The sequence below is a fragment of the Pteropus vampyrus genome, unplaced genomic scaffold (genome assembly GCF_000151845.1).
Source record: "Pteropus vampyrus isolate Shadow unplaced genomic scaffold, Pvam_2.0 Scaffold335, whole genome shotgun sequence".
NCBI classification, from domain to species: Eukaryota; Metazoa; Chordata; class Mammalia; order Chiroptera; family Pteropodidae; genus Pteropus; species Pteropus vampyrus.
Window position 1 is genome coordinate 95,232 of NW_011889116.1, and position 24,521 is coordinate 119,752.

At 35.8% G+C, this 24,521-nt stretch overlaps 1 protein-coding gene and 1 pseudogene across 1 annotated transcript in view; one reads left to right on the top strand and one right to left on the bottom strand.

Annotated features, from left to right (window-relative positions):
- Positions 1-24,521, bottom strand: part of TEX13C (TEX13 family member C) — an 82,632-nt gene that overhangs the window by 13,622 nt on the left and 44,489 nt on the right.
- LOC111730772 lies at positions 7,576-7,694 on the top strand (annotated as a pseudogene).

Below are 24,521 nucleotides of genomic sequence, written 5' to 3' on the forward strand. Positions count from 1 at the left end.
ATATTATATTAGCTTCAGGTGTATAACATAGAGATAAGACATTTATATAACTTATACAGTGATCACTCTGATAAATCTAGTACCAATTTGACATACAGTTATTACAACTAACTATATTCCTTATGCTATACTTTACATCCTCACAACTATTTTGTAACTACCAATTTGTACTTCACAATCCCTTCCCCTTTTTTATTCACATCCACAAACCCCCTCCCATCTGGTAACCTCAAAATATTCTCTGTATCTATGAATTTTTTTCTGTTTTGTTTATTTTATTCCATAGATTCCACACATAAGTGAAATCAGACTGCATTTGTCTTTTTCTGACTTACTCCACTCAGCATAGTACCTGAACAGGTTTATCCATATTGTTGCAGATGGTAAGATTTTATTTATTTATTTATTTATCTATCTATTTATTTATTTATTTTTATGGCTGAGTAATATTTCATTGTATATGTATGTATACCACCTCTGATTTATCCATTCATCCATTGATGGATTCCCAGGCAACTTCCACATCCTGGCTACTGCAAATAATGTTTCAATGAACATATGGATGCACATGTCCCTTCAAAGCAATATTTTGGGTTTCTTCGAACAAATACTCAGAAGTGGAATTAGTGGGTCCCTCTTTGTCTCTTGTTATAGCCTTTGTTTCAAAGTCCATTTTGCTTGGTATAAGGATTGCCACCCCATATTTTTTTTTCATTTCTATTTTCATGAAACTTCTTTTTCTATCCCTTCCTTCATCTGTGTGTCCTTTGGTCCTAAGTGAGTCCCCTGCATGCAGCACAAGTAAGATTCCTGCCTTCTCATCATTCAGCCACCTCATCTTTTGACTGGAGCATTCAATTCTTTTTCATTTGAAGTACTTGTTGATAGATACATTGTTATTGCCATTTTACCATTAATATTTTGTTACAGATTTTTTTTTTTTCTTAAAGAAGTCCCTCCAACATCTCTTATAATACTGGCTCGGTGATGATGAACCTTAGATTTTTTTCTATCTGGGAAGCTCTCCATCTGTTCTTCGATTTCAAATGATAGCCTTGCTGTGTAGAATAACCTTTGTAGTAGGTCCTTGCCTTTCATCACCTCAAATATTTTATGCCAGTCCCTTCTGGCCGGCAAAGTTTCTGTTGAGAAATCAGCTGACATTTCTACGGGAGTTTCCTTGTAGGCAGCAGACTACTTTTCTCTTTGCTCAGCAAGGTATGGGGCACACTGAGACTAGACGCTGCTTCTTTGGGTTTTGTGAAACTTTGAGAGATTTTAGGAAAATCCGCAGCATGAGCCATTTGTATAGAAAAAAAAATAAAACACTGGAAGCAGCTCGGGTGGGCCAGCAAGTTGAGAGAGGCAGAGTCTCAGGGAATCACCTCAGCCGGGTGACCTGTGTTAGCCAGGTTGATGGAGGCTCAGATATGGCGGCTACTTGCATGTTCACACCAAGAACGGGAGAGGGTCTAACAAAGGAACAATGGATACTGCCATCACTTCTGTCTGAGAGAAAGCCACCCTCCAAAAGTTGCCCTGAAGCCGGACAACTCAGTTCCTTTCTGTACGTCCCTGGCACTCCTCGAGCAGTTGCCCTAGAACTGAAGCTCAGAGCAAGTGAGTCCATCACCAAGTAAGTTCGCTCATGGGCCCTTTAAGAAATAAGTCTGTGACACCCTCAGCCTTCTGTCTCACTCAGCCACAATCTGCTGGTTTTCACAGTCAGAGGTTGTGAAGACTTCTCTTCTCAGTACTGGAACCCTGACCTGGGGAGCCCCTACTTATGCTGCCTACAAGAGACTCACTTCAGATTAAAAGACACACTAAAAAGAAGGGGATGGAAAAAGATATCGCCTTGATGGACCTAGAGGGTATTGTGCTGAATGAAGTAAGTCAGACAGAGAAAGACAAATACCACATGATTTCACGTACATGTGGAATCTAAAGAACAAAGTAAACAACAAAAACAGAAACAAAGTCATATTACAGAGAATAGTTTGAGGGGTACTAGATGGGGGGAAGGGATTTGGAGATATAAAGTGTAGTTTAAGGAAAATAGTCAACAATGTTGTAAAAATATGTAAGGGGGAAGAGGGGTACTAGATTTAGTGGGGTGACCACTTCATGAGATATATAGATCTCTAATCACTATGCTGTACAACTAAAACTAATATATTACTGTATGCTAACTATAATTGGAAAAAATACTCATTGAATTGAACAATGTAAATATGAGCAACTAATGGTTATACTCAATAAAGCTGGGAAAATAAATAAATAAATACCTAAATACATAAATAAAGCTGAGATGAGCAGTGCCTAGTGCAAAATAAAAATGAGGGGTGCCTCGTTCAACAAAGCAAGGGGAGAAGTATAGTTAAAGATATTAATATATTAATGTTTTCTTTAAAATATTTAATTACTTATAAAACATAATAGGGATAATAGAAACACATGAAAAATGACATAATCTTGCAAATTGCAAAATCTATTTTTAGTGTAATAATTTTATATAATACAGTAAATGATAATACAGATAATCCTCTACTTATGATGAAGTTACAGTTATAGCCCTTTTACTCATTGTAAGTTGAAAATATCATAAATTGAACATATTGTAAGTCAAAAATGCATTTAATACACGTAACCTGCCAAACATCACAGCTTAGCCTATTGTACCTTAAACACGAACACAACATCCATAAAACAGCAGGCAACACAATACACTCATGATCACATGTTCACTGGGAGCTGTGGCTAGCTGTTGCTGGCTAGCATAATAGAAAAATACCGTAATGCATATCGCAAGCACTGAGAAAAGATCAAAATTTAAAATTCGAAGTACGAAAAACATTGAATGCCTATCACTTTTGCACAATCATAAAATTGAAAAATCATAAGTCAAACCATCATAAGTTGGGGCCCGTCTTACGGTGTGATATCTTGATTCATCGAAAAATTTTTCTCCCTCGCTTTTCTATAAATTCATTTATTTACTCATCAGGATGTATATTTGCAGACACTTCTTTTTTTTTTTTTCTCCCAGCTTTATTGAAGTATAATAGACAATTAGTTGCTCATATTTACATCATACAATTCAATGAGTTTTTTTTTCAATTATAGTTGGCATACAATAATATATTAGTTTTAATTGTACAGCATAGTGATTAGAGATCTATATAACTCACGAAGTGGTCACCCCACTAAATCTAGTACCCCTCTTTCTCATTACATATTTTTTACGACACCGTTGATTATTTTTCCTTACACTACACTTTATATCTCCGTGACTATTTTGTATCTATTCATTTGTACTTCTTAATCCCTTTGCCCTTTTTCACTGTCCCACAAACCCTCGTCCCCCATCTAGTATCCTTTAAAATATTCTCTGTAATATTAGTTTGTTTCTTTTTTTGTTGTTGTTATTGTTTATTTTGTTCTGTAGATTCCACATGTACGTGAAATCATGTGGTATTTGTCTTTCTCTGTCTGACTTACTTCATTCAGCGTAATACCCTCTAGGTCCATCAAGGCAATATTTTTTTCCACCCCCTTCCTTTTAGTCTGCGTGTGTCTTTTAATCTGAAGTGAGTCTCTTGTAGGCAGCATATATAGGGGTCTTGTTTTCTCATCCATTCAGCCACCCTATCCTTTGCTTGGAACACATAATTCTTTTCCACTTGATGTATTCGTTGATAGATATGTAGTTATTACAATTCTTTTTCGTGATTTTGATACATATTTTTTCTTCTTAAAGAAGTTTCTCCAACAATTCCTGTAATACCAACTTGGTGCTGATGAATTCCTTTACCTTATAATTGTCCTTCGACTCCAAATGATAGCTTTGCTGGACAAAGTATTCTTGGTTGTAGATCCTGGGTTTTCATCAATTTGAATATTATGTGTCAAATCCTTTTGTTCTGCAAAGTTTCTTTTGAGAAATCAGCTGCCAGTCTTAGGGGTGCCCCCTTGTAGGTAACTAATTGCTTTTCTTTTGCTGCTTTTACAATTATCTCTTTGTATTTAACTTTTGGCATTTTAATTGTGATGTGTCTTGGTGTGGGCCTCTTTGGGTTCTGTTTTTGGAGGATTCTCTGAGCTTCCTGGAGTTTATGTCTATATCCTTCACCAGATTAGGAAAGTTTTCCATCATTATTTCTTCAAATATATATTCAACTTCTTGTTCTCCCTCTTCAGGTACCCCTGTAACACAGATATTGTTACCCTTAATTTTGTCCAATAGGCTCCTTAAATTATTATTATGTTCTTGGTTAGTGTTTTCTTGCCGTTCTGGTTGGGCATCCTTGGCTTCCCCTCCTCTGTATCAGTGGTTCAATCTTCTTCTTTATCCACTCTGTTGATTCCCTCTAATATACTCTTCATCTCAGATAATGTATTCTTCATTTCTGACTGGTTCCCTTTTATAATTTCCATTTCAAATTTTATGTTTTCATCCCTTTGTTAAAGTTCTCACTGAGTTCATCTACACTTCACTTAATTTCATTGAACTTCTTTATAAACCAATGTTTTGAATTCTGCATCTGTTAGACGACTTGATTCCATTATATCTGGATCTCTGTTCTGTTCTCTCATATGGTTTCTGCTTCTTTGTCTTCCCATTTTGGCTGCCTTTCTGTGTCTGTTTCTATGTACTAAGCAAAGCTCCTATGTCTCCCAGTCTCATTAGCATGGCTTTGTGTAGTAGGTGTCCAGTGGCACAGTCCTGAGAGGGGTTTAGCTGCAGGCCAAGTTTAGCCCCAGCTTGTGCCCTTCCAAGACCACCTGTTAAGACTCAGCAAGCAATCTACAGATGCTGTTCTTATATTTGCTTCAAGAGGCCACATCAGAAACTGAGATCAGCTGCCACCAGTTTGAGCTGGAGGTGGCTTGGGTCGGCCCACAAGTTGGGGGAGGTGGAGTTTCAGGGAATCCTCTGGGCCAAGCGATCTCTGTTATCCAGTTTGATGAAATCTCAGCTATGGCAGTGCTGCGTCTGCATGCTGGGAGTCAGGAGGGCTTAACAAAGGAACAATGGATACTGCCAGCACTTCTGCCCAGTAGACTCACCTCTGGCCCTCCCTCTGACAACTCAGTGTTTCTCTGTGAGTTCCTGGTGCAGCCCAACTGACGTTGGTGCTCAGAGCGAGCAAGTCCATCACCACAAAAGTCCGGTTGCAGACACTGCCCCTTTAAGAGGACCTTTCACAGCTGCTGACTGCAGCTGCTGATAACTGTCCCACTCAGCCGCTGGGGACCTGGCAGCCTTGTGTCTTCACCTCCTTTTACTTCCAACCATTGCAGGGTGATTTCTTATTTCTCTCCCTAATTGTAGTGCATCTGTTCAACTAGACCCCTCCCCACTCCCACCACCAGGCAACTCTACTTGCTGTTTGCTCCCTGTTTCCATCTCAACTTTGATGTGGTCACAAGAGGGGATATATGAAGCTTTTATTATCTATGCTATTTTGCCCAGTTCTGTAGCCCACTCTTGTTGCAATGATTACTATAGAATAAGAGAAACAGAGACAATCTTGGCCATTCTTCAAGTAAATTAGTCTTTTTAGTAGATACAGCATTAAACGTATGAAGCTATGTTGTTATAGTAATTGCCTTTGTCTGCTCAGGATATTTTCCCAGCCTCAGTTCTTATAAAAATAAACATGTGACCCAGTCTGAGACCATCACAGCAACCCAACAGTACTAATGTAGGGAGGAGGCAAGAGAACTAAAATGTTAAATCAAGCCATATTCAGAGACTGCAATAAGCTGATCAGTCCTATAGCCAGACCTTGAGAAAACCTTCAGAACAAAGGAAAGTTGCTGCTGGGATTACTAACAAACCATTTCTCCATGCCGTTAAAGGAAAACAGAGTCTTTGAGTGGTGCTTTACACAAAATAAAATCATTCATTCCCTATGGCTAAAACCATGGGGAACCTATGGATAAAAGGCTGGGAATTGCCAACAGGACTTTTAAGCTACATAGTCTTACCTTTCCACCCTACACATACTCTTATCTTTTCATACCATATGTCAATACTAACAAAGGAAAATGGGTAAACAAAGTCTTTAAACTGTAATTCACAGAAACTAAAGAATGATATATAAACTGAATTCCCCAGGGTCTCTCTCAGTGTCTTTACTCTATCTCTATCACTGTCTTTGTCCCTGTGTCTGTCCCCCTGAGTCACTCTCGGGCTCTCTTACTCTCTACTTCTGAGAGGAGACCACACTCAGTTTATGTAATATTACCCCTTCTCTAATAAACTTTCCTTTTGACTCTAACTTTGAATTGCATGTGAATTCTTTCTTGCTCAAAGAACACTCTCTCTCAATCCAGGCCCACTTGGGGGAAATTTGCCCTAGCCTGCATCATGTATGACCCCGATGATTGACTTAGTGATAAGAATGTCATCCTTGCATACAATCAGTCCTTCATCAGGATTTTTCTACTAGAGGTGGTGGTGGTGAAGTGTCTCTCTTACCTATAGTTAAGTAACTGCAGAGGATGTCAAAGAACTATAAAGACGTGACTCTAGGGGTTCCAAAGGCTATTTTCTCCACCAAGTAGAAAAGCCTGAGAGAAAGAAGCTAATATTCAAAGAAGTCAATGGAAGAGAGGGACAGGAGAAAAAGAGAAAGAGATAAAGAAAAGGGACCCATAGCACTGAGACCCTACTTTACAAAACTGAGATTCCTAGAACTAGCTGCCCTGTCCTTGCAGTTTCTTTCTTGATTCAGAGCATTACTCTATATACTTTTGATACATTCGTTTCCTCCATATTCTTGCTGTAGTTGGATTTCTATCATTTGCAATCAAAATAAACCAGACTAACAGACAGATAACAACTTTATATGATCAAAATTATAGTGCAAAACTTTGTATTTTATAATGTATAAGATACATGTAGTACCTCCTTTGACCTTCACATCAGCTCTGTGAGCAAGGTAGGATAAATATTATTTCAGGTGTTCTTCCATACATTAGATGGCAAGCTTCATAAGGGAAAAATCTGTATCTTCCAATTTTATAATTACCCAATAACCGACTGTGTTTTAGAAATAATAAAACTGAGGCTCAGAGAATATGATTGACCTAGGGTATATGAATGGTAAGTGGCTGGTCAACAACTCATTCCCCTTGACATCCAGTATTTTCTGTTTTATGATAGGCCCTGTATTTGATATTGAAGACACAAAGGTAAACAAGATCCTTGCCCCTGCTCTCAAAGACTTCAGAGTCTAATGCAATGGTTCACAAGGATGAATTCTGATAAGCCCCATTTCAACCTGTTGAAATGACTGTCTGGTGGTAGGTTTGTGTTAACTATCTTTAAAAAGGGTCTCAAATTGAACGTTGTTTATATATTTTATTATATTTTAATTTTTGTCAAATGATACAATAATTTCCTGGATAAAAATGATCCATTTCCATGGGAAATTTTCCACATCCCATGCAGTAGTAAAACCTGGCACATGATTGACTAGCTGTATTGCTGCACTCCATATCTCTACTTCAGTAGTCTTCTTCAGAGATGACATATTATGGTACTTAAAAGATTGTGTTTTTTCAGTCTACAGCCATGCCACCCTGAACAAGCCCGATCCCGTCTGATCTTGGAAGCTAAGCAGGTTTGGGCCTGGTTAGTATTTGGATGAGAGACCACCTAGAAAGACCAGGTGCTGTAGGCATAAAAAATAAAAACTAAGGGATTGTAAGCTGACAAGGTCCTTGCAATCTGTGAGGTCAACCAAGGGTTGCCTCACCTAAAAAAAGAAAAAATGTGTTCTTGAGACAAATAGAGCTTGGTCAACTCATAGGTCTGCTACTTATGAACTCTACTAGTGCTAGAAAGTTTCACAATCTTTTTATGCTTTACTTATCTACAGTATGGGGAAAATAACAGTACTTATTTCACAGGATTAGATGTGAGGGCTAAATGTAGTTCACAGAATTAGATACCAGCAATGTAAAGCGCTTGACCTACATTTTGCAATGTAATACATTTTAAATTTTGTTTTTGTTTTTTCCTAACCCTAAATTAAAATAAGCTATAATAAGTACTGACAGGTGATTAAATAATCAAAGGAGTGTGATCTATAGTAAATAGAAGGCATGAACAATGCTATGATAGTACACTTTGATGATTAAATAAATAAGAAAGGCCTCCAGACAGAATTTTTTATGACTTTACTACTGAATATATTTATTTACTTCTGCTTTGACATTAATATTGATACTACAACCACATTATTTTCATGATTATGAAAGTTAAAATGCATTACAAAATAAACTGTTAATTCTATAGTTGAGCTGGACAAGCACACTCATTGCAATTTCTGTTTTTCCTCGTTTACTTCCCTTTTGAAAATAACACTATCCAAATTTGGGAAGAGGAGTAATATTATTTAAGTCTACATGTGAATTTAGAAGTATTAGATGGATTAATTTAAGCATCTTGTTAATTATAATAATTGTTTTTACTTTTTCTATTCTAATTTTCAAGAGATTTTAATAGCAAATTAGCATACACTGACTAAAATTCTAAATTGACAAAGGCTATTGATTTGGAGAGCATAAATTTCATGCAAAATATGTCACAGAAAGACTTATTTCAGGTTAGGATGATCCGGTACAGTGATGAAGATGTATATAAATCAGATACCAGCTTCATTTCGATAATATTTTCCTTTAAGAATAAATAAAGAGCTTCCTTCAGAGGATGCCATTCTAAACACTTTTCATGAACACTTTGATAGTTGCTCAGTTCTGATGAATTTATTTAATATTGACAACTACTGTGGATATTTTGACTTGCTAAAGACTTCTTTTGTTTCATAACATTTCCTTAGTATAAATCAGGGGTCTGAAAACTGCAGCCCATAGGGCAATTCAGCCTGCAATCTAGTTTTATAAATGAAGTTTTCTTGGAACATATCCACCCATGTCCAATCATTTATATATTGGCTGCTTCCTTGGCTATGATTGCAAAGTTGTGACAGAGACAAAAAGGCCCTTTATAGAAAAGGTTTGCTGACCTCTAGTCTAAATCATTCAAACCACTACATCATTCTCTAATATCTTGAATCAGCCCCACTCCACTAGAAGCTTTGTCACCCAACTCCTGTCCATATGCTCAACGCTTCGAAAGGGCAAAACTCAAAGCATTAGCTTTTGGAGTAAGTAAAAGTTTATTGATCAAGAAGACATCAAGCAAGAAGACGAGAGATTTAGCAATGCCTCAAATCCATCTTGCTTACTGAACTAGATTAAGGGTTTTTATAGGGGAAGGAGGAACAGGTATGCAGAAGTGCTGATGGGGTGAATTTTAATTGGAGGACCTTGAAACTTGGCCATTTATGGTAAAGGGGCATCAACACTGGATCTTCCAGGACAATGAAACCTTTGCTTCTGAAAGGATTCTGATGTTCAAGTTCTGGTTATATCCTGGTTCTTTGGTTCCATGAAGGGAGTGGGCATGACTTTTTTTCTAGGACAACTAGAGGTCAAAATTCTCTCCTCTGAGCATGCTTCAGCTGCATGACTTGCAGGTTTGTGCTGTTATCTCTGAAATGTAACTTGGCATCTTATTAAACAGAATAGGACAATTTTGAGCTGGTTCTGCAGTTATAACTTCACTAATGTAAATGTTATTTGGGGACTCCTTTCAACTATAATAACATATTTTCACAAATTCATTTAGATTTAGTATAGACCCATTGATCACATCTAATAATCATATATTCATTGCATGCCTAACTGTTTTATTTGAGCTTCCCTAAAATTCTTTTAAACAATCTTAGTAGTCTTCTTTTAATCCTTATTGTCCTAAACCTCTCATACATGACAATTATGATTACCCTAACAAGAAAGAAATTATCTTTCATTTCTTGGTTCTAATATATGATAAAATCTTATTTCTCCTACCTTTCTGTAGTCTTCTCTAGCTCATCTTATTCCTCTCACTCTCCAAATGTTCTCCTGGACCATCTTCTAGTCTCATACTATATACACCATAGGGGGTTCAGAATAAGTTACTCCAAGATGTGCCACTCTGGCATGCAGATTATTTCAGGCTGAAGACAATCAAGGCCCAGAAAGCTCAGGAAGAACCTTTGACTTTCCCCTTACTACCTAGGAGAATTTAGACAAAGGACTTGTTCCAAGAAAGAGCTACCATCATAAATGATTACATTTTAATATCAACTAAGTGTGATCAATAAGGAGGAACATAGAAGGCCCATTTGATCACAGTCATTTCTGTACTCCCATTGTTTCAAGATGGCCTGGTATACATTTGTTTACCAAACATCAACCCTTTTCATATCACTGTGAATTGCCTTACTCCCTCTCCTTAGTTCCAAATGACGTATATACCTCATTTGGCCTTACTGTCTTTGGAATTTTCATGCTTATATGAATTCCTTATGCACACATATTAAAACTTGATTTTCTCCTGTTAATCTGCTGTGTGCCATGTTAATTATTAGACCAGCCAAAATAACTAACAGAGGAAGGGAGAAAGTTTCTCCATCCCTGACAATATTCACATAAAACTTATAAATTTCTCATTACTTGAACTATTTTTTTCTGACTGCTGACTCTAAAATAGACCACCAACAAAAATCTGTTGGTCAAACAAAGCTTAAAAATTACTTATTATAATAAGGATAAATACCACCTTGACAGGGTCTTAGTAGTATCTTTGAAAGGGAAAGTCAAAGGCAGATATTTATAAAGTTCAGGGGTTTGGTTTAAAGTACCTCTTTCAATGCAGGTATTTGATTGTGTTATTGGTGAATTGAAAGAGAAAGGAGATCCTTGCCCTTCTCAAGATAGAAATCAAGAAAATGGGTGAAACAATTTCTCAGAAAGGTTTATTAAAGCAAAAGCTTGATGCACCAAGGGAGCATACTCTGAAAGAGAATGGATGTGACTCCCCAAGTTCAATTGGCATAGCGTTTTTATAAGTTCTTGGAGTAAGGGATTGGGTTAATTTTAATTGTGGGGAGGAATATTCTTAAGTTTTTCTGTAACAGAGTGAGGATTTTCTAGAATTGGGTTTTCACTCCCTTTTTAGCCTTATATAGCTGCTCTGGATCTGTCATGGCACTGTTGGGTGTGTTGTTTAGTATGGTAATGAGGACAAGTCAAGCAGAAGACATTTCTAATTGGTGAACACATGCGATTTGGGGGACTTTCTCTAAATCTGATTTTATCTCCTTTGTGGTTACTGTTCCAACAGTTTTTCTTTCTTATTGGTAAGAAGGTATAGCTTAAGTTTGCTTCCTCAGTGGCAGGTTTCAGCTACGTGACTACCGACCACAATTGGAATTGGACGAATTTTGTCATGTAGATTTTTAGATAGGTGAATATATCAAGTCAAAAGTTTCGAAGTAATTCTTATTGAATAATCATTTGATAAGTGAACAATTTGTCCATTGAATGATCTGTCAATTTGAGAATGGGGTATTTACCCTGATGAAGGGTGGCTAGTCGATCCAGCTTATTGTTCAGATAAATAACTTTTTAGAAAGATCCTAGAACAAAGAATAAAGTTATTAGCAACTTTATTTTCCTAGGCAAGAATTTCCCAGAATAATAAAGTAATGTTAATATTGACAGCTTTAGTTCTTAATTCTATTAAGCGATATCCTTGCAAAAAGTTTGCTCTCACTTCTATTCCAAAAACTTTCAAACAGCATCTGGAAAATAGTCTCATTTACTCTGGCTGCATACTATATATCCTATTTCCGGTTTCCATTTTTTTGATGGTACTTATATGTTTCAAGAATCTCAGGTTTGAAGCCTAGGCACTATATGTAATTTCTTTTTCAAAATGGCTCTGAAGGGGAGCAGAATTTGCCATCCCAAAATATGTCTCTTTGTTATAAGGATTATCTTGAACTGGTGAAACAGCAGACACAGGAGAAGCTCTAAAAACTGAGAAGTTATCCTTCTGTAAGAGACATTTACATTCATAAGGGAAATCTCCATTTGTAAGTGTGTCTCTTTGTACCAGGAAGAGAGTGATGACAAAATCACTAGAAACTCATATCAGTGGAGAAGGCCCTGGACTTAAATCTATATAACTATCATACCCTTGTTTACTGTGTTTTTCCTAGTAACCTTCCATAACTGGCTCCCCCACACCCCATTATCTTTTTCTTTGTCTTTCATTGAAGATGGTATTTAAAGTAATGGCTTAAGACATTTCAGGAAGTTACTTAGCCTTCCTTGGTCTTTCCTGTGTATACAGGATGTATACATGTTATTAAGCTTTTGTTTGTTTTTCTCCTGTGAATCTGTCTTTTATTATAGGTAGATCTCAGCCAAGAACCTAGAATGGTAGAGAGAAAATTATTTTTCCTTCCCCACAGCTCCCAATATTCAACTAGTCAGCATGTACTATCTATTTACTTTATGAATCTCTTTAATGAAACTCTCCAAATGGTGATGAGAATGGCCTAAGAAGAAAGTAGTTCAGCAGAGTCACATAACATGAGACCAAAAGACAGCCAAAGAAAACATTCACAGACACGGAGAAGAATATGAGCTAGAGAAGACTACAGAAAAGTAGGAGAAATAAGACCTTACTATGTCTCAGAGCCAAAGAATGAGAGATAACTTATATCTTGGTGGGGTGTTCATAATTGTCATGTATGAGAAGTTTAAGATAATAAGAATTAAAAGAAGAGTGCTAAAGTTCTTGATCTGAGGGCTATTTCTTCCATAGATTGAGGAGGAAGCTAACTTCCTAGATGAAACATATAGATTAAACAAAGTAATAGTTAATAATTAGCTTGAGGTTTAGGTTTGTACAACTTTGAGAATTGGAATATATAAAGAAAGGGTTAAATTGCGAGAAAAATGATCAGAGAGAGAGATTTGGAAAACATCAGTAAAATGGGAAGCGAAATTAGCACTTGTATGAAATGTCTTGTTAAAAATCTACAACCAATTAGAAATTAGAAGGCCATATGAATTCAATTTTAGTATGCAATCAGGATTGAATAATATTTAATGACCAAATACCCCAAGTAGGAAAGAAGAGTAAGTCTTAGTTTGATTAAAATGATGAACTCTCACTGTCTTTGTGAAGCAGTAACGAGTAAAGGCAATGTATTGTTGCTCTGTTCTAACTTACCCCAGAGGGTAGAACCTGTAGAAACCAGTAAACTGACTGAGCATCCCTCAATAACATCAATTCCTTTTCTCCCTTTGGCCTCCAAAATTCTGAGCATGTATAGTTTGATATTTGGGGAAATTTTCCTTTGGCAATAAATTCTCTGCTGTCACAAATAAGCCTAAATTATTTTGGCAATTCTGTGAATGTCAGGTTCTTCTGGTAAATATCGGTGGCCTCCAGGGATTAGAAAATAGATTGAGTCTATCTATCCTCAACCCTGAAACTTACTACCAAGAAAAAACAATTATTAGACCAAATTCCACCAAAGGTATCAATATTTCTTGACAATCTTCTATAGATAAAAGAGGTCTTTTTTTTATGTCCTCAAGTCCATCTTGCATGAAAAGCTCAATATGAAACAAATGCAGTTACATTCTTCTACCCTAAATGGCAGAATGTGGAAGCCTTGAAACCATACCAAGTGGTAAGATTCTCAATTAAGAAGAAGTGCAGGGTTAATAAACTTCAAACTTAGAGCATTGTGCCTAGGACAGAGACTTTGGGGCTTGACAATTTCTGACATCTCATTCATATAAAGGAGGTTGGTCCTCTTGCTCTATTCCCAGCCAATCACATATCCTAACACTAATATTTATTCCAATCAAAAATTATTTTTAGCATTCCTTGTGCAAATCAGCCAACCCTAAGGTGATGGTTTTATGTAAGACACTTCGCCTGCTAATTTGCTAGCCCCAACGTGTTGCTTCATATAAAGACACTTAATATGGTAATTAGTCACCCCTAGAGCTTTAATTAGAATTAACTTTTTTTTTTTTATCTTACTCATCACATTGTTATACAGTCCTGAAGTATTTTAAAGTCAATTCCCACTCGGACAATATAGCTCAGGGACTCTTGCAGACCCATATATGTATAAACATCAATAAAGCCCTCCACACCCTAGCTTGACTCTCAGCTCTGCCCTTTAATGCATAATTGAGTGTTTATGCCCATTTCTCTAGAATTTTAAATACAGTAGCATTATTTCTTTCTCCAAATGATCACAGCACTTCTGGATCTCTTATAAAATCCTTAAGGCAGGGTTCAGTCTGTCTTAATCACAGCTTTGTTCATGGCTCCTAGAACAGTTTCTGATAAATGAATGTGTCAATGAATGAACACATTAATGAATAAGTTGATTGATTCCAGGCTATTACTGAATCTCTCTGAACCTCTGAAATTTCCTTATGTATAGAAAGGAACAGGAATAGTGTTAGGTCCAGGAGGGCCCTATCCCTACCTCCACGTAGTGTGAGAACCAGACTTCTCCCTTACCTTTGTGTGGGAACTGGCCCTTGCATCCTGGTTGGCAACACTACATGCTCACTTTTGGCTTCACTGCACTCTCCTCCCTTCCGTGTCAATTTACCTGCCCAAAATATTCCCACCAAAAGGCCCTCCTCAAGCCCCATATAAGTTTCAGGTCTCCTTACATTCAAGGCTAACGCCATCTTCAGCTCAGCTAGTCTGTCACTCTGCTAAAGTAAATCTTGCTTAACCCCTTCAGCCTTCTGTGTTCTTCTTTCAGTGAACTTAACAAATAGTACCTACTTTATACCAGCGGTTCTCAACCTTTTTGGCACCGGAGACGAGTGCTTCTATGAGAATCTAATGCCTATTGATCTGAGGTGGAGCTGAGGTGGTGATAATAGCACTAGAGAGCAGCTGAAAATACAGATGAAGCTTCACTCTCTTGCCCGCTACTCACCTCCTGCTATACAGCCTGGTTCCTAACAAGCTACGAACGGGTACCAGTCCGAGATCCAAGACTTGGGGACCCCTGCTTTATACTACTAATTTGATATCCTTAATTCAAGTACACTTTACATAATGCTACCACATTAATTTTCTTGAAACACTACTTTATACAACCCTACCACTGACAGTACTTACATTATTGTTGCATAATTTTCACTTTCTTTGTCTGATTTTCCCACTGGATTGTGAATTTGTTGAAGGTTAAAACTTGACATTTAAATTGCATCTTCAGATCTAGCACTGTGAGAAGCACATAAGAAGCCTCAATAAACATTTGTTGAATAAATAAATTTGCTCGAGTCATTGAAATTGTTAAAAAATAATTGCCCTCGAATATCAGAGTACCAAATTTACTGTTATATTACTTTCAAAGTTTGCCCACTCTGAAGATTTCCACTCATATTATTAAATTATATCCTGTTAATAGTTAATAGTTAGTTTTTATAGGGAACAAATTTCTCAGAGTAAGTTAACTGAGTCAGTTAATTTGTGGCCGTGTATACAAAGACAAATGAAATGGAAAGTTGAATAACTGCTCTGTCAATGTATTTAATATTGACAGCCACTCTAGAGCACCCACACAGTTTACTTTTTACTTAAATAGTACAGATAATTGTCTCAAATTTAAAAAGAATGACCATGAATTTGTTCCTCACATGACATAAAACTGATTTGCTGTGAAACGGAAAATTAGAACTCATACAATAATACTAGTACAAGAGTACTAGTTCTATAAGTGTCAGAAGGAAATAGTTTTAAAGTACTTTTCTCTATTGAATAGCTACATGGCATAAACTTTGAAGAGGACACCATTAGGGACTATAGAGCTTTCGAGGGAAGGCACCAAAGAGTGGAAATTTTTATTTCCATTATAAACTCATTATTTACAATTGTATGCCAACAAACAAGCTTAACTATTGTAACCACACACAAACTTCACTTCTTTAATATAGTTTTCTTTTAGTCTGATTCAAGCTGATTTTGCCCAAATAATGGCATTGTGCTCACTTGCTTTTTTCCAACTTAGCTCTTATCCTCTATATGCCTGACCCTTTAATCATTAAACTTGAGGACATAAGATTAATAGAGCCTCAGGTCTATAATCATGAGGACAATAGTTTCCAGATGGACTTTAGACTAAGGATAACATCTTGGCTTTAGATGTGTTTCAGCCCCAGGCCCACTGAGGCAGAACGACAACCCTACCAGCCACTAGACAGGCCACAGAATCAGACGGGATGGTGCCATGGCTGATTCCAGAACCAGACACCGTGATCAATTACCTCATTCCCCTCTAATCATCCAAACAGTAGCACCCACGACCCCAACTCCCTTATTTTCCATGATTAATGATTCTTCCCTATATAATCTGTACTCCAGAGACACCTAGGAGCCAGGCCTTTGAGCAATAGCTTGCCTGTATCTCCAGGACATGCAACTCTTTGTACGTATCTCTTCTTTGGCTTAGACATATGCAGGCAGATAGTCCTTTTTTTTTTTGTCCTTATAACACCATTCTTTAGAAACATTTGTCCTACAATTAAAAAATTACTAGAGCCATGACATTCCCAATAATTCTGGCATAACTGTAAAATAAGCAGAGATCTTTAAATTCCTAATTTACAATTTTTTAAATATAAAAAATTATTCAAAAAGAAACATTTATATTTCCATTTCTAATTCTTCCTAATTAAGATAATTTTCTCTCCATTCTTATCTTCATATTATTTTTGGAAAAATCTGAAAATTATTCCAAAGGGTATAATATATTTTATATTATTTTACATTAATTTCATATTGTTAATCAATACTATCATCCATTAAAATTAGTGAATTGACTTAAATTTAAAGTATATGTGACAATCAAATGCCATTTGTTAGTAAAAACAGAATTTTGCTGGGAGGTTAAGGTTGATCTAGTTACAGCTGAACCCTAAATTTAGTGCTAATCTTTCTGGATTCGTAGATAAAATGGATACTGAACTATAAAAACTAAAGAATTCTTGCCATTTGCAACAACATGGATGAACTCAGAGGGTATTATACTAAGTGAAATAAGTCTGACAGAGAAAAGCAAATACCATATGATTTCACTTATATGTGAAATCTTCTAAAAAATGAACAATTAAAACAAAACAGGAACAGACTCATAGATACAGAGTGCCAGAGGTGGAGGAGGATGGGGAGATGGGTGAAAAAGGTACAGAGGAATAAGAGGTATAAACCTCACTTATTTAAAAAAAAAGTCATGGGGATGCAATGTACAGCATAGGGAAAATAGTCAATATTTTTGTAATAACTTTGTATACTGATAGATGCTAGACTTATTGCGGTGATCACATTTTAAAGAATATAAAGACCAAATCATTATGCTGTGCACCTGAAACTAACATAATATTGTATGTCAATTATATTTAAACAAAAAAATACATTTTTTAAAAAAGAAAATATAGTTATATGTGAACACTGAATATCTACTTTTCTTTGAAATGATAATGTTTCTGCAATTTAAAAAAAAATGTTAAAATGGAAACATTACAGAATTATATCGTCCTTATTTTCTGTAAAAGGAACCAAAAGTATTTGTTTGCAGAAACAAATGTTATTGGTATTAAATTATCGCATGAATGTTTGAGGAACATGACATAGCTATGGAAGAATGTGACAGGCATTGACCTCCACTTTGATAGAAGGTACAGAAATATTTTTCATGTGGCCATTTCTTGCACAAACTCAAAAGTAAAATGTCAGGTCATGACAGAAAGTTGTGGTCTAGTAAAGGTTGGTAGAAAAAAATGCAATTTAAATGCTATTGGGAGAATCTCAGGTTCCTGCTACAACATTGCTGCGTAGTCCCAGCAGTCTCACAAATATGCCCTTCCCCCTCTTCAGTTATGCCAGGATAGTCAAGATGACAAGAAGGATAACTTCTTTAAAGTTTTCCTTATTGGGTGCTTTTTGTCTTGAAACACATAAAATAAATTTAATCTTGACTAGAAGTGAACTATTGGCATAGAGCTTGCAACAAGAAGCATCCATTGTGTTTCAGACAATCTTGGTGGAGATATACCACATTGTCCCTAAAAAAACAATGCCAGACAGACATGAAAATTATGTCTCAAAGACTTGAGCTTAGAAGTTTTCACTCCATCCTAACAACAAGTAAAAAGCTGAACAAAAGAAAAATCAACAATTTTTCTTAGATCCTTCCAAGGAGTGAAGTCACAAGTCAAAATTGAAGAGATAAACAAGTGGATACAGAGAAGCACAACTAATAGGAGCACAAAACCATGAGCAGAAACCTCTATGGGAATCAGTGGGGATAGGAAAACTTAAATTGTAATTGATCAATTGCTGGAAGCTCAGTGTGGACAAGACTAAGAAATAAAAATTTCAAGAGAACCCAGTCACAGGGGAGACCTTCACACTTCTGTAAGTTTTACCTCCAAGAGCTCTATCAGATCCTTAGAGTGAATATTGGAGAAAATTTGTTTCATACTTCTAGCAAATGGAGTGGAAAAGGAACCATTTAAAAATATACCAGAGCATTCTGCTTTTCTTAACAAGACTTGCTATTGTGCTGGCTGGAAAATTATTGCTTGGCTATCGCCCATGGGAACATAGGTTATCACCCATTGGCACATAATTGACAGTTAGTAAATAGAAGAAAAACAGATTTTTGTGTTCAGACAGAATGAGGAATGGGGTTTAGGGCTTAAAAACTCTGTACCTCTACATTTCGGGGCTGCTTAATTTGGGGTCTGCGTACCCCTGGCAGACTCAGCTGGCTGAATAAAGAGTGTGTTTCCTATAACTCACTGATTTCTGGTGGTCCGTGTATCTATCAGGGGCTGGCGGCTACAACACCGTGAGAAGAAACTATTTTACCAGAGCAGGGGAGGGAACTATCCAACATCAGTCCCCTCTAGCCTTCTATGTGGAGGAAGGAAAATGCACAACTACAGCCTCTTGCATACATCCAGTCCCAACTAAGCCAGGGACAGGGGAAGGGTGCTAAGGGTTGGGGTAGCGCTGAAAAGTACTGGTGAAGTTCACAGTCTTGAGGCACAGACTCACCAAAAGACTCAGACCTAATCACAAGACTATGGAATGCTTCATTTCTCCCAACATCATACCATTATATTACTAAAAGTCTGTTTGCTGCAGTTCCTTTTATTCAGTATATCATATTCACCTTTTAACAAAAATTACAAGCATAATAAAAGGCAAAAAAAACACAACAAAGTTTGAAGAGACTGAACAATCAACAGAACTAGAGTCAGATATGGCAGGAATGTTGGCATTATCAACCCAAGGAATTTAAAAAGATTGTGTTTAATATGCTAAGGGCTTCAATGCAAAAAGTAGATAACATACAAGAGCAGATGGATAATGTAAGCAGAGAGATGGAAATTCTAAGAAAGAATAAAAAATAAATGCTAGACATCAAGAACACTGTAACAGAAATGGAGATTTTTTTGATAGGCTCTTTAGTAAACTGGGCACAGCTCGGAAAAGTATCTCTGAGCTCGAGAATATGACACTAAAACTTCCAAAATTGAAAAGCAAAGAGAAGAAAGACTGAAAAAATATTAAAAAGGAAATCTGAGAACTGTGGTACAGCTACAAAAGGTGTAAGATATGTGTAATTAGAATGCCAGAAGAAAAAGAAAGGATCAGAAGCAATAATGAATGAATATTTCCCCAAATTAACATCAGATTCAAGAAGTTCAGAGAACAGTAAGCAGTATAAATAACAACAACAATAACAGTATATACAGATATAGAGATAAAGATATATCATACTCAAACTTCAGAAAATCAAAGCTACAGCAAAAAACTTGAGAGAAACCAAAGGAGGCAGAGGAGAACCTTACCTATAATGGAACAAATATAAGAATTACATCCAACTTCTCCTCAGAAACCACATATGCAATAGAGTGAAATAAAATAATTAAAGCGTTGAGAGAAAAAACACCAACCCAGAATTCTGTGCTCATGAAATTATCCTTTAAAATTAAAGAAGTAGTGACTTTCTCAGACAAAGAAAATTTGAGGGAATTTGTTGCCAGTAAACTAGCCTTGCAAGAAATTTTAAAAGAAGTTCTTCAGAGAGAAGGAAAATGATAGAGGTCAGAAACTTAGAAGAAGGTTAGGAAATGACAAGAGAGGGTAAAATAAAAATTTCAATTTTTCTTATTTATTTATTCATTTATGTTTATTAAAATTATTGGGGGGACATTGGTTAATAAAATCAGATTGCAAGTGTATAATTCAATAATACATCATATGTATATTGCATTATGTGTTCAGCACCCAAGATTAAATTTCCTCCCATCACCAAATATTTGATTCTGTTTACCCTCCCACTCTCCATTTTTCCTCTGGTAACCACTAATCCACTGTTCATGTCCATGAATCTCTGTTTGAAAAACTCCCATCATTTTTCTTATTCTGAATTGATATAACAGATAATAGTTTATTCACAATAATAAAATAAACAATGCATTTAATTTTGTGCATGTATGTATAGTTAAAGATGCTTATGTATAAGTAAAATGAATGACAGCAATGATATAGAGGATGAGAAGAAGGAATTAGGAATATTTGTTATTATAAAGTACTTATACTACCCATGAAGCAGTATAGTCTTATTTAAAACTGGACTTGGATTAGTTGTAAATGTATATCACAATCTCTGGGGCAACAACTTAATAAAAGAAAGAGAAGTATAATTGATATTCTAAGAAAGGAGAAAATACAATTATACAAAATGCTCATTTAAAACCACAAAAGGCAGAAAAAATGTGGAAGACAAAAATCGGAACAAACAACAAGGACAGCAAATAGAAAACAGTAAAAAATATAGTATATATAAGTCCAACTATATCAATAATTACTTTACATGTCAGTGCTCCAAATATACCAATTAAAAGACAAATTTTCAGAGTAGATCAAAAACAAGACCCAACTATATGTCATCTACAAAGAACCAACTTTAAACGTAAAGACACATTTAGATTAAGAGTAAATGGAAGAAAAAAAGGTATACCATGTTAACACTAATCACAAGAAAGCAGGAGTAGCTATATTAATTTCAAACAGAGCAGAATTCAGACCAAGAAAAGATATCATGGATAAATAAGGACATAACATAATGATAAAGGGCTTAGAGTATCCCAACTGGTTTGGTTAAATGCCGCGACCTGCACTGCTACAAGGTTAATATATCTGAGAGGGGTGACGGAAGGATGGAGAAAAACACAGAGACGGTATATACAAAAGCAGGGACCAGGTGGGACACTGCATTTTGCTAAGATACAGCGACCCCAAGCCAAGCTCAGCACGTTTATTATATACTTTTGAAGGTCAAGGAGGGATGGGAGTTTTCTTCTCAGGACTTGAAACTTGCTGGCAGCAATAATTTCCCAAGGTGTGTTTGTACCCAGTTATCTATACTAAACTAGAAGCAACTGTCTGTTAACTGTTTTACTTCTCTGTCCTTGGCAAATTGCTACACAGCAGGCATGGCTTTGCCAATGCTTCAGCCACAGGATCTGCAACACAGTCAAGCATGGCTTTGCCAATGCTTTTATTAGTTAAGCATGGCTTTGCTAATGCTTCGATCAGGTCCAGCTCAGATCTGGCTCTCTACAGTTAAAAAGAGAATTTTTGTTACTGATTGCTTCATATAAAAATATTTCAATATGCCCTTGAATAAACATGGGCTCTGGAAAAGGACTTAGAATCAAATCTATGTTCTGCCACTTGCTAGCTGTATGAACTTAAATAGAGATAATAATAGTGCCTCTCTTGTGGGGTTATTATGAGAATTAAATGGAAATATATTACAAGCAGTAAGTATAGGGCATAAAACTATAAAGTATGTCTACCCATAGTAAGCATTTAAATGTTAGCTGGTATTAAAAATAATAGTAATAAAGAAAATTTAAGACTGTAGACATTGCATAACCAAGGAAGAGTTTACTCCACATAGAATCCATATTATAATATTGAGCAATTCATAATGTTTCTTTATGACTAGAATTATAATACACTTTTAAAGAAATATTGACTAATCTCGAATTTTGTCTTATATAAGTTTTGACTACATTGCTGGGGAAAGTTTTAACCTTTTAGGACTGAGAAAACTAGAAATTTTAAAGTTGCACTTTTCTTCAAAGATTTACTTTATAGGGATCTGTTCATTTGCATCCAATATTTCCCTGATCTGCATGCTAGTTATCTATTACTGTGAAACAGATTACCAGAAAACTTAGAGCTTTAAAACAACAAATATTTATTATTTCGAGATTTCTGTTAGTCAAGGATCCAAGAACAGGTTAGTGGGGATGGTTTTGGCTCAAAATCTCTCATGAGATTGTAGAACTGTAGTATCTGAAGACTTGACAGGAGGCTAAAAGATCCACTTCCAAGCTCACTTCTGTAGCTTTTAGCAAGAGGCTTTAATTCATCAGCACATGGGCTGCTCCATTAGCCTGCTCTGACATAGCTTTCCCAAGAGTAAGCGATCCAAGAAAGAGAGAAAAAGATTCAGTGAGAGAGAGAATGTCCAAGTTGAAAGCCACAGATATTTACAGCCAACGTCACATTTTATTGGTCATACAGGCCAATTATGGTACCATGTGATAAAGGGCTACAGAAGAGTAAGAATACCAGGAGATGGACATGCTTGGGAATTATATTGGAGACTAGTCACCACAATCAGTGACTATAGATTCAAATGCATCTGCCCATAGTTTCTTTCATCACCTAGTCTCATTTTCTCCTAATACTTTAATCACATTACAATAATGTCTAGACTAATATACATTTCATATATTTTCATTCTTGTTGCTACAAGATTTTAATCATATTGCAAACCAGAACATGCTCAGAAGCTCTAATATATACAAATGTATATAATTTCTTTTCTCAAATAAGATAAATTGTTTTTAAGACATGAATTCCTTATGGAGAGCTCCTATTCCTGTATTGGCCAATAATTAACATTTTTAAAATGACCATATGAGATTCTGTGGAATCATAAATGAATCAACAAAATTAGTTTTGAAATGACAATTTTGTGCCTGATTCATATCCTCGTGTAGTGTATCTATGTATGTTTGTGTGTACTACAATAATTTTCGCATTTAAATATTTTCACTAAAATTTCTCTCTAGGATATCTTTAGTGCCTAACAAGTACCTGGAACACAGGAAGAGCCCCCTTTTTTTTTTTTGAGATAATTTTTTTTCCCCCAGAAATCTCCATCAGACTTCTACTTTTATTTGCCAAATTAGGTAACATGTCTATACCTAGATCAATCTCTAGTGAAACAAAGGTAACTTAGGACAATTATGATTCATTCTCTGAGGCTAGGAATGAAATTAGGACCCCATCTTAGCAAATAAGTGGAAAATGCCTGAAACAGGACAGCCAAAATCATTAAGGTCTCAGAAAGCCTTAATAATTCTTAATTACTGAATATAGTACTAACTTCCTTCCCTGTTATAAGAAATTTCATGGTGTTGGAGGAAAAAAACAAAACACATACAAACCAAGCTTCTCTATATAGATGACCCAAGTGCTTAAAGAATAAAACTGATTTCTTTCCACAAAAATGGTGATTTTCGCCAATCATTTCAATTTTTATCTATCTCTCTTTCCTATTATTTAACAGCCTCTATCCAGGATCCAGGGGCAGATCCAAATTTTGTGGAGACTAAACTTATACACAATTTGGGGAACTCTCTAAGAAAAATAATATACAATTAAGTTCAAAGGTGAACATTTGTTTAGAATTAGGAAATAAATCACAATAAATTACACACTTCGAGTGACTGATAAATACCAAAAATTTCACAAAAATCAAGAAAAATAATACATTTTATTATTTAACTGCCTGACACACTCATTAATATTTGGATGCATACTCTAGATCCCATCTTCATATGACAATTATTTTACAAATTGGATTGTCTATAGATGGAATAGAAAGATAGTTTAGTCTTTCACATAGTTGATCAACACTGGTGCCTTTTCTATTATTGTTAATAAAGATGCATAAAGCATGTGACCGAATACAGACATATTCATTGTTTTATAATACTGCTATAGATAAGTGCCCTACAAGCAGAAATTTTGATAAATTATATTTTATATAATTTCCATCAGAAATGAAAAGAAGTGTATGGTCCTTTTATAATCATATTATCAAGAAGAGTCCTGGTAGGAGAGAACTAGGTTCTGGTTAGAATCAAATCCTCTGCTTATAATTTTATATATTTAATGTTTGGAAAGCTTTTGCATAGAAAGGTTTCTGTCCTCATACATTTCAAATTTTACTTATCCTTCATTGCCTTCATATTTTCAGTGCCAGAAAATATAGGCCATATTCATATCACAACACAGCTCCAACTTTGTATCTTCATGTTGTAGGCATAAAAGGTGATAGGCGTATTCCTGGAAGCCACTCCTACCCTTGGATAGTAATAATTATATATAAAAGAAACTGTGAACCACATAGATAAATCTCACTAAAGTCAAACTAAATGATCTCCAACTCAAC